Raw genomic sequence first — 9,224 nt, forward strand, 5'->3', positions numbered from 1 at the left:
CCCCCTTTTTTTTTTTTTTTTTTTTTTTTTATCAGAGCAATCCCCTGTTTATATTGAAACTGAAGTTTTATCAGTCTTATTTTTCCGTGTTATTCAGACAACTGGAAATGTGAGGTGTTGACCAAAGAAAACCCTTCTTCGGATTAACAAGGCTTTTATCACTTTATCCAAACACATTTTTCCTCTGTTCCCTTCCAAACTGTTAAACAAATCTGTAGATTGGCAATTTATATCACTGGGGGGAAAGTTTCTGTTTTTAGAGCCACATAATTGTCTACAGATATTCTGTGTTCTCTTTGAGCACAAAACTTCAAGTGATGTCACTAGGAGAAATCTTAGCATGTAGGAAGAACAGAGTATCAAAGACATGCTAGTTTGAAAGAATGGTATATTTTCTTCTATACCATTGTGGAATTATGCATGTCTACGTATACGTGTGTGGTTTGGTTTTATTTTTCTTACTTAAATTAGATCTTCTCTTGGACTAATTTTTTTTCCTTTTGATTTGTCATCGCTTGCTATTTGTGATGCTGTTTGCTCATATGTCATGTTAAAAGTGTGTGTTTTCAGTTTTGTACATCTCTCTACCGTTGTTGTAAACTACTTTTTTAAAAAAAGAGTTGATAAAATCCTTGCCCTGTTGGGATATGGATTTTTTCCTTCCATCTTCTTTAATGGAATCTTACAAAACAAACTCTCATTTTCAGAGGCAGATACAAATATATGCATGTAATGTAATGTTAGCATAAAGGGGAAAGCTTTTTAAAATAGAAGGGAGTAGGGGGAGGGGAACCCTTTCCAAGGAGCAGCTGTTACTTATGACAAACAAGTCTCCACCAGTCCTCAGGAAGATGCTGCAGACTGTGTTTCACTGCAGTGCAGCCAAGGAAGTTCAGTTCTTGGGCTCAGTTCTTTATGGTTTGTGTGTTTTGAATTTGATTCTCATTGCTACAGATGTAGTTTAATTATTTAATTCAGTCACTTTCTTTCAAAAGTAGGGAAATAGAGCTAATAATTCAGTTCCTCACCTGTACTTAACAGCCCCATCACTTTGTGTACATGAGTAGTTCAGTCATAGAAAGCATAGTAGCTTTTTGTTTAGCTGTCACTTTTGAATTGGCAGAGTGCCTTGCCTTGGGTACAAATAAATTCATATTCTCAGTATACTGATTTCTGTGGCTTGTTTTGTTAAGACAAAAAAACACCCTTTTTATTAACTTTTAGGTTCTGGTAAAGTTGTAATTTAAACCCAGCCTGGACAAAATGCAATATGCACATAGAGGCAAGTCTGTTGTATCTTCTTGTTCTGATTCAGTAACTCATTTGGTGCATTTTGTAGTGACTTGGTATTCTCTAAGCAATTTCAAATGAAGTGATTTAAGTGGGGGGGTTGTTTTGGTTTTTTTTGGTTTGTGTGTTTTGTTTTGTTTTTTAAAGGAAAAACAGTTAAGCATTGTGCTTTTTAGTTGTTAAATGTGGCAGAATGAAACCATTTTTTGATACAGGAAATTTATTTTACAGCAAAAAGTTGTCTTTATATGATGATTCATGTAAACTGTGTTGGAACTCTATCCAACTTAAGCATTAATCTTTTAATGGCATTTGAATTCCACTGAATTGTTTAAATTCATTGGTTTTAGTGGAGAGCCATAAACCTTAAAATGGTCTAGTCCCATCTTTGCCACTCAAATCTTGAAGTGATTTAAAAAAAAAAGTCATGTCACAAATTGGACAATGAACTAGAAAATCTGTTTGGAGCAGAAATCCTGCATTGGAAGCAGCTGAGCTAGATATTCCGTCTTTTAACTAATTTGACTAAATGGAATTGCTATAGGAAAAAAGAGTAAATATATCTAATCATATGTGGTATGTCAGCCCATTTTGAAATAGGTTTTATTTAAATTTTTATAATTAAACATATTACCTGGTTATAACTCTCACTTAATTTAATGCAGCTTCCATGTGTGAGAAATACCATTTTAAAATGATCATTAACACAATTGCATTGGCACAAGACTAACATACAGACAACAGTTTTATGGACAGAATATACGTGTCCTAAATTTTGGGGCTTTTACATATGCTGCTGATTTTAAGATGCAGCAAATCAAGTAATACTGGTACTAGTTCCTGTTTGTTTTTCAGCTACATTCAGATGCTGCAGTTGCATTAGTCTAAACACTGGATAATTTGCCTCATTTATAAGGGGTTTTTTTCTGCTTTCAGAGTTTGATTACAAGCATCTGCCTTACAAAAGACTTAAGGTTAATGTCCAGTGAGTGGGTGTATTTATGTATGTATCAGTTTTGCAAAACTCTTCTGGTCCTGCATGAATAGTGTGGTTTTAGGATTGTGGTAGTTGTGTGTGAAGTTCCCTTTTTTGGGAAGGGATACAAGGGGAAGGAAGGATTATAGATTATAAATATCTGGAAATTTATATCTTTGTTGCTTATTCTTAGTCACCATAATAAAAAGAGATGGGTAAGACCTTGTGTATTGAGATGGCAGTTCTGGAGGATGTGTACTTTTTGTGTACAGGGAGTTGTTTATAGCTAGACATTTGCCTTTAGAGTTTGTCACTGTGGAAAGCTAAAATGTATTTGGTGGTTCCCTACTGAGTTATCAGAGGTGAGATGAATTGCAAGAGGCTGTCCAAATAACTATCCTGCAAGGCAAAACTCATTGTTTCCTCCTCCTAGTTTAGTGTCCAAGCTCTGCCGGCTGTCATGTCTAGAGAAGGTGGTAGGGCTCTTGATTACCTCTTCATTAAATACTCTGCACAATGCTGTAGAAGACTACCCTTGCCCTAAAGAGTCCTGCATGCACACACTCGCATAGTCAGTAAGTCTTAATATGGAAATCTTAAGTATTGTATCTTTTTGCTCTCTACAACTTACCTTTTTATTTTCTAGCACTTCTCACTCTCTTTTAGAAAATTCAGACTGGATTGGGTTATTGATAGTCATCTTGTGGAGGATCACTGTCTAGATAGGAATTATTTTATATTATTTTATTTTGGAACTTCCATGTTTAATTATCAAACTGTCACGTGTGTGGCAAAACCTTGCCATAGTACCTAGTATCTTTAGTCCTCAACAGTTATACCTTCATCCATGTCCTCATCAAATTAGAGTTCACCATCATTTATGATCAGTGTTTTATGTATCTTGTTTTCCTTTCTCATTTCTTTCTGCAAGTAGCGTGTAATACGAATATGACATTCATTGTGAAGGCGATAATGCTGAAGGATGTTGGTATATAGGTTCTCTTGTCCTGGCATATTGTTTCCTAACTTTTGATCTTTTGAATGCAGCGTAATTCTCAAAATAATTGAATGGATGATGATACATAATATTTTACTATTGCATCCCACTCATGTGCAATACAGAAAGAGAATATGCATTAAATTTTTTATTTGCCTGATGTGAGTTATAATTAATTTTAGCAGAGTTTTGAGACTTGTATTGGAGAGCTTCGTAATAGACATTTGTATCCTAAGTGGTAAGAATTCCATAATTCTGTGTTCCTGGCATTCTAAATCTAATGAATATTTTCAAACTTGTCCAAATATGAAGGAGTTCAATAAGCATTCAACCTAGCTACTATAAATTTACCTTCTCTTGGTGCTGAAAAATATCCCATTGGCAGGGAGATGTGACAAGATGAACTTTTGTTCTTAATCCCCAAACTTTAGGATAGATTTTTTTTTTGTTAAGGCGAGTGAAGAATTGCTCCAGATTTATAACAAGTGTTTAAATAAAGTTATTCTGAACTTAGTTTAAGAATGGGAAGCAACTTAGTAGTATTATACAGTTTGTGTTGTCAGCAAAATGGGGAAAAAAGTCCCGTTTCAATGTGTTAACCATCTTTTTCATTCTATGCTATATGAGTTCTTGATTATTGACCAACTTGTAAAGGGGACTTTTGTCATCTTCTAATCAGTATCTGTCTTGTCAATAAAAAGACACTAACAGAGAAATTTACAAATGTTACTTCGGCTGCTACATTTTTCCTAAAGAGAAAGGGGCACTTTAAAATGACTCCAAGTATGGGCATACTGCAGTGTCCACCACTGAGAAACATGACAGAAATGACAAACTCTTTTGATAGGGAATTAGCAAGTGGTCTGAACTTTTTGACACGTGAAAAAGAATAAGTGAAGGCCTGAAAAAGAGCACTTGTGGACCTTTATTAAATAAATGAATAAAAGCGTGCTTTAAAGCCTCAACAACTGATGACAAAAGCTTCCCTGAAATAGCATTCCTGAGATGTTATAATATGGTCTCCTTGTATCAGAAAACTGACAACTGAAGACAGGACATGTCACCTGAGATCCTGAAACCAGAAACATAAAATAGTAGTTCTATACTCATGGACTTTGGCATTAACTAATCATGGGAAAACCACTACCTGCTACAGAAGTGGAGGCTCTGATTTGCCAATATCTACTTGGCTTCTTCTCTGGAACAGAAGACTTCTACTAATATGTTGCCTATTAATATGTTGTTGAGAGTTCAGTGGTTTAGAACCATATTGTACCTTCATCCAGTGACACATCTGTATGATGGAACACCAGCACCCAGATCGTCAGAGGAGTTGGGGTGATTAGTTTTATTTTAACGGTAGCAAATGGAAATCTCTGAGCCAACCTCTTACGTTATAGATTTGACCCTAAAATCAGAGGTGTAACAACTATGGTCTGTGCTCTGGGCAGCAATAGCAGCAGGGGCTGGGCTAACTGCAGCAGCTGCCATTCTTGCACTCCTGCCAGTCGGGCTTCCAAGGCTAAATGTTTGCTGTAGTTGTAATACTAAAACCTGAATGAAGAGCACATCATGGTCTGAGAAGCTGAAGGTAGCTATGAAAGAGTAACTTTAAAGTATGTTTCGTATCTTGTTAGATTGTTCTTAGGTCACTTTCATGGTGTGATGCTCCACATCAAGAAATATGTACCATGTTAAATGTTGAATTCTGTATAGTTCAGTACTTCTTTTCACAGTCTGAACTATTTTATAATTCAGTATACTACTTTTACAGGCCAGTAAGTAAAATCTAAAACGTAGAAGCAAACAAAACACTGTATGTAATATGCGTTCTCATTTATCTCGATTGTCAAATAGAGCACTTGTTTTATATGAGCAAACGGAATATTAGATCTCTGGGATTTTGGTCCTGATTGGATCAAGTTGCATGAGGATTATCTTTTTAAAGTTTAAATTTGGTATTTTATAAATTGCAATAGGTATAAAAACAACTTAATCTTGTATAGGGCTTCCCATACTTTTAAATGTAATGCAGATTTTCTTTAAAAAAGCTAACTTTGTTTTCCATTGCAGGCTTGGAATAATGAGCTCATTGTTGAAAAAGGCTAATAATGAGCTTTAGTAGAAATATGCAACTTGCATAAAAATTATGCACAAAATTTGGTAAAAATACATTTTCCTCCTCTTCCCGTGCACCCACTCACACACCAGACAGTACTTTTTGTATTTGTTTTTTGCTATAACTATATGTAGATATTAGGTAAAATGTTTCAAATTTAGAGTTCAACTGATTTACAAATTTGGAGGGAAATGAGACCCAGTTTGGAGAAGTGCAGCGGAGTCAATAATATTAAGTCTTGCATAGTCCTCTGCCTAAACACGCAATTAGTAAATGCAGTATGAAATGCCATACACACAGACTAAAGATGAAAGCTGTGAAATTTGAGGCAGTCAGTGCTACTGGATCATGACAGTCTTGTTTACGGTAAAATCAGCCCTACAGCAATATCTAATAATACTGGGATCACATTGTTGAATACAAACTGAAATGGGTCCTGATTGTAATGGCAACCACTGTCACTGCTGAGATTTTTACAAAGGCAATGGTAATTTCTGTGAATTTGTTATTAAGGTAATAAAGTTTAGTAAGATGAATAATTCAAAATTGTGGGCTTTCATTAAGGTTTTAATTGTAGAAAAAAATATTTAAAAATCTGTTTGCATTCACTGCTGTTTCTTCATTATAATCTAACAGCCTAGCAGTTTTATAAAAAGTTCATGCAGGATGGTTTTAGTTAAGGTATATGCAATAATGTCAATAAGCAATAAATTGCATGCTATACACAAGGTATTGGTCTTGATCCTTCATAATAAAGGAAGAGAATGCAGTTTTACCTTGTAGAATTTTTTTCTAAAATAATAGCGTGATGGAGTGTGGGGGTTTTCTGGGGCAGCGGGTATTGTGTTTTTTAAAGAAGAGAGCAAAGGAGAGAGACCTTTATGCTCTATTCAGAAAGGTATACATTACACCATTACTAGAAATTGCATGTTAGATCTTATTAATTGTGTGTTATGGAAACATGCAGCAAAAGCTTTTTGCTTTACTGGTTGTTTTTTAATTTGCAAAAGTATGTAGGATACAACTGAGGCTAATTTAAAAATCTTTATTTCCTTACTGTGAACAATTGCAATTATATTAGAAAGGATAAATATATTGTAGATGTAACCACATATAATAGTGGTATTATATGCATAATTCTGGTGGTGCTCAGGATGATTATTGTCCACACACAAAATGGTATGATAACAGATGATGACAGTAGGTAGAGGCTGAATCACTAGATTAGTAATTTCTTTAGAAAGTGACATGTACTGTAACTATAAATCCCATGTAAATAATCTGAATTAACTGGATTGCAGTTGGGTGACTGCTGCCTTTTTCCTTCCCGGCAATTATTACCCTAATATAACATCATACACCTAATTGAGATCTGTTCTTCTTTTGAGACCATCAGACTTGCCAGACATCTCACTTTTGTTACTGTGCTGCCTTCAGGCCTCAGCTTTAAAAAAAAAAGAAAAAAAAAAAGTGACCATTATCTTGCTTCTTCCTATTCACACTTTTTTAGCCCCACTACTTTACCCAAGTCTACACTGAGTCCAGCTCTAGTAACTATATTTTTTCTTCTTTTTCCTTTTTTTTGCATAAGTGAACTGGCAGTGTGCAAGTCACATGAATAGGGCTTCCAAACAGTGTCCAGGAATGGAGGGCACAGACAGAAGTGTAGCTTCCTACTGTAACTTATGGCACTTTGCAGGAAACCCCATGAGTTACAGCTATCCCCAGGATGTTTGCTGTTGGGTCCTGAGGATTGCGAGAGAAGCTGCAGTTTAGAGTGGCATTGTCTCTGTAGCTGATCTTCCCTAGCAGTGCCCCTCCACACTCCCAGCCCCAATGCAGTTTTTAGAATGGGAGGGCTGGGACGTGGGGGGGTCCAATCCACCCCCACCACACCAAATACACCTTTCATTGCTGGCTGGGCAACTCACAGAATGAGCTCCCTCTGCTCCCTTCCTCCCATTTTCAAAGAGAATATGGGGAACAGCTTGGCTGCATCAGCTAAGCCCTGTGCCTGGCCTTGCTGACAGACATTAATGAAGGTGCTGTGCTTTGGAGTGCCTTCATTTGAACCGTCATATAACAAGAGTTCAGATTGTTGTGCAACTGGGCATTTTTTAAAGTGCTTTGCAGCTGTGCACTTCTGTCAGTGCATGGCTATAGAGTACTTTCAACAGCCGATCACACAACAAACTGTCACCATCTGTCAGCGCCTGGAGAGAGCTCATCAGGGGAGTAATAGAAGTTCAAAGTAAATATAGCACATAAGCTGAGAGAGAACAGGAAGAGTTGAGGTGATAAAGACCATCTTTTATATAGGTAGTCTTTTTTTAATGCATACTAATGGCTCCTCTTTACTGTTTAAAATCACTTGGAAAGGGAGTTAGTTACACAGTCATAAATTGGTCATTGATGAGACTTTGCCCCCCTCCCACCCCGGGATCAAATTGAAGTACAGGAATGTGGCATCTAGTAGGATGCCATATAATTGGTCAATAACAAGCCTAGTACTGCTTTAACCCCAGCAGCGCAACTGCTTGTCTGGCTTGCAGAGTTCCAGAATTGTTAATGCCTTGAAAAGTTAAAGTAAAAAGTAACTGTATCCTCAATGCCACTGGAAACTGATGCCTGCTCATTTAATTACACCTCAGAAACTGCATTACTATACATAGTGCTGTTGCTTTTTCCATGTTATTTTACTATCATGGTTACCAGTGTCTGTTAATTGAGAAATAATTGTTGCCCCTCTTAAATAGCAACTACTAAATGTATTTGAAATTTGCTGTTCACCATGTTCATTTGAGATTCCACATGTGGATTTCTCTTAGTGACACTTCATGTTTGTACCACCAGTGGCAATTTAGGTTTAACTGCAGTAAAAAGTCTAGTACTGTATGTTGTACTGGATTGTACAGACTCATTGTGCCTCCAGTACATAAATATTATTCCACATATGCAAGCCCTAGCAGAAATATGTATATAGACAATGTTTTCATAGATTCATAGAAGTAGGGTCAGAAGGGACCTTGTAGATCATCAGGTCTGACCCCCTGCTCTGGGCAGGAAAGAGAAACCAGGCTCAAATGTTAAAGCTAGTGACTCTGAAGAGTAATGCAGATGCAAGTGTAAGGATTCTGTTACTGTAGGCAAACTGGCAACTAAGAAAAATTGTACATTGAGTGATTGAGGTACATCTTTTTGGGTCTTGTTCAAAGCACTTTGTAGCCAGTGGAAGTCTTTCCATTGAACTCCATAGACCATGGATCAACCTCTTGTCTGGATCGCTTTGCCATAATTAGACAAACTGGTGGGAGTGCTGGAGCATATACAAACCAAATACTGTATATGCCAGTGCTTGCCCTGAAGCATTTTGGAACTGTGTGCGCATCTTGTGGACATGCCTCTCCTAAATTGTGCTTAGTGTCTGTAACTGATCAAATAAGAATGCTGCTTTTCCCAGATGAAGTGATAAGGCTCTGATCCTGTTTCTGTTGAATTTCTGTAGTAATTTTTCTACTGCCTTCAATGGGAGCAGGATTTGATATACTATGCGCTAAGCTAAAAGCTAGGAGAACTTGTATAAAGGGTTCGTGGCTTGCTCAGGGATCATTAGAGTTGTTTTACTGCATGATCACTTGACTTGCAAACCCAGGAAGTGTTCTTGTGTTGCTTTTAGTTGTCTTTTATATTATACTGTGATTTGTAACTGGAAGAAAATAAGTGGACTCCAGTGCTTGGAGAGTGTTTCCTCTTGTGTAATGGCTAGGTCTGAACTACACAAAGCTGTAGATGGCATTCCTTTAGGTTTCATAGTTTCACAGTTTCTAGGGTCGGAAGGGACC

Source organism: Gavialis gangeticus, unplaced genomic scaffold (assembly GCF_001723915.1).
Source record: "Gavialis gangeticus isolate Ggan-Ray unplaced genomic scaffold, GavGan_comp1, whole genome shotgun sequence".
In the NCBI taxonomy this organism is placed as follows: domain Eukaryota; kingdom Metazoa; phylum Chordata; order Crocodylia; family Gavialidae; genus Gavialis; species Gavialis gangeticus.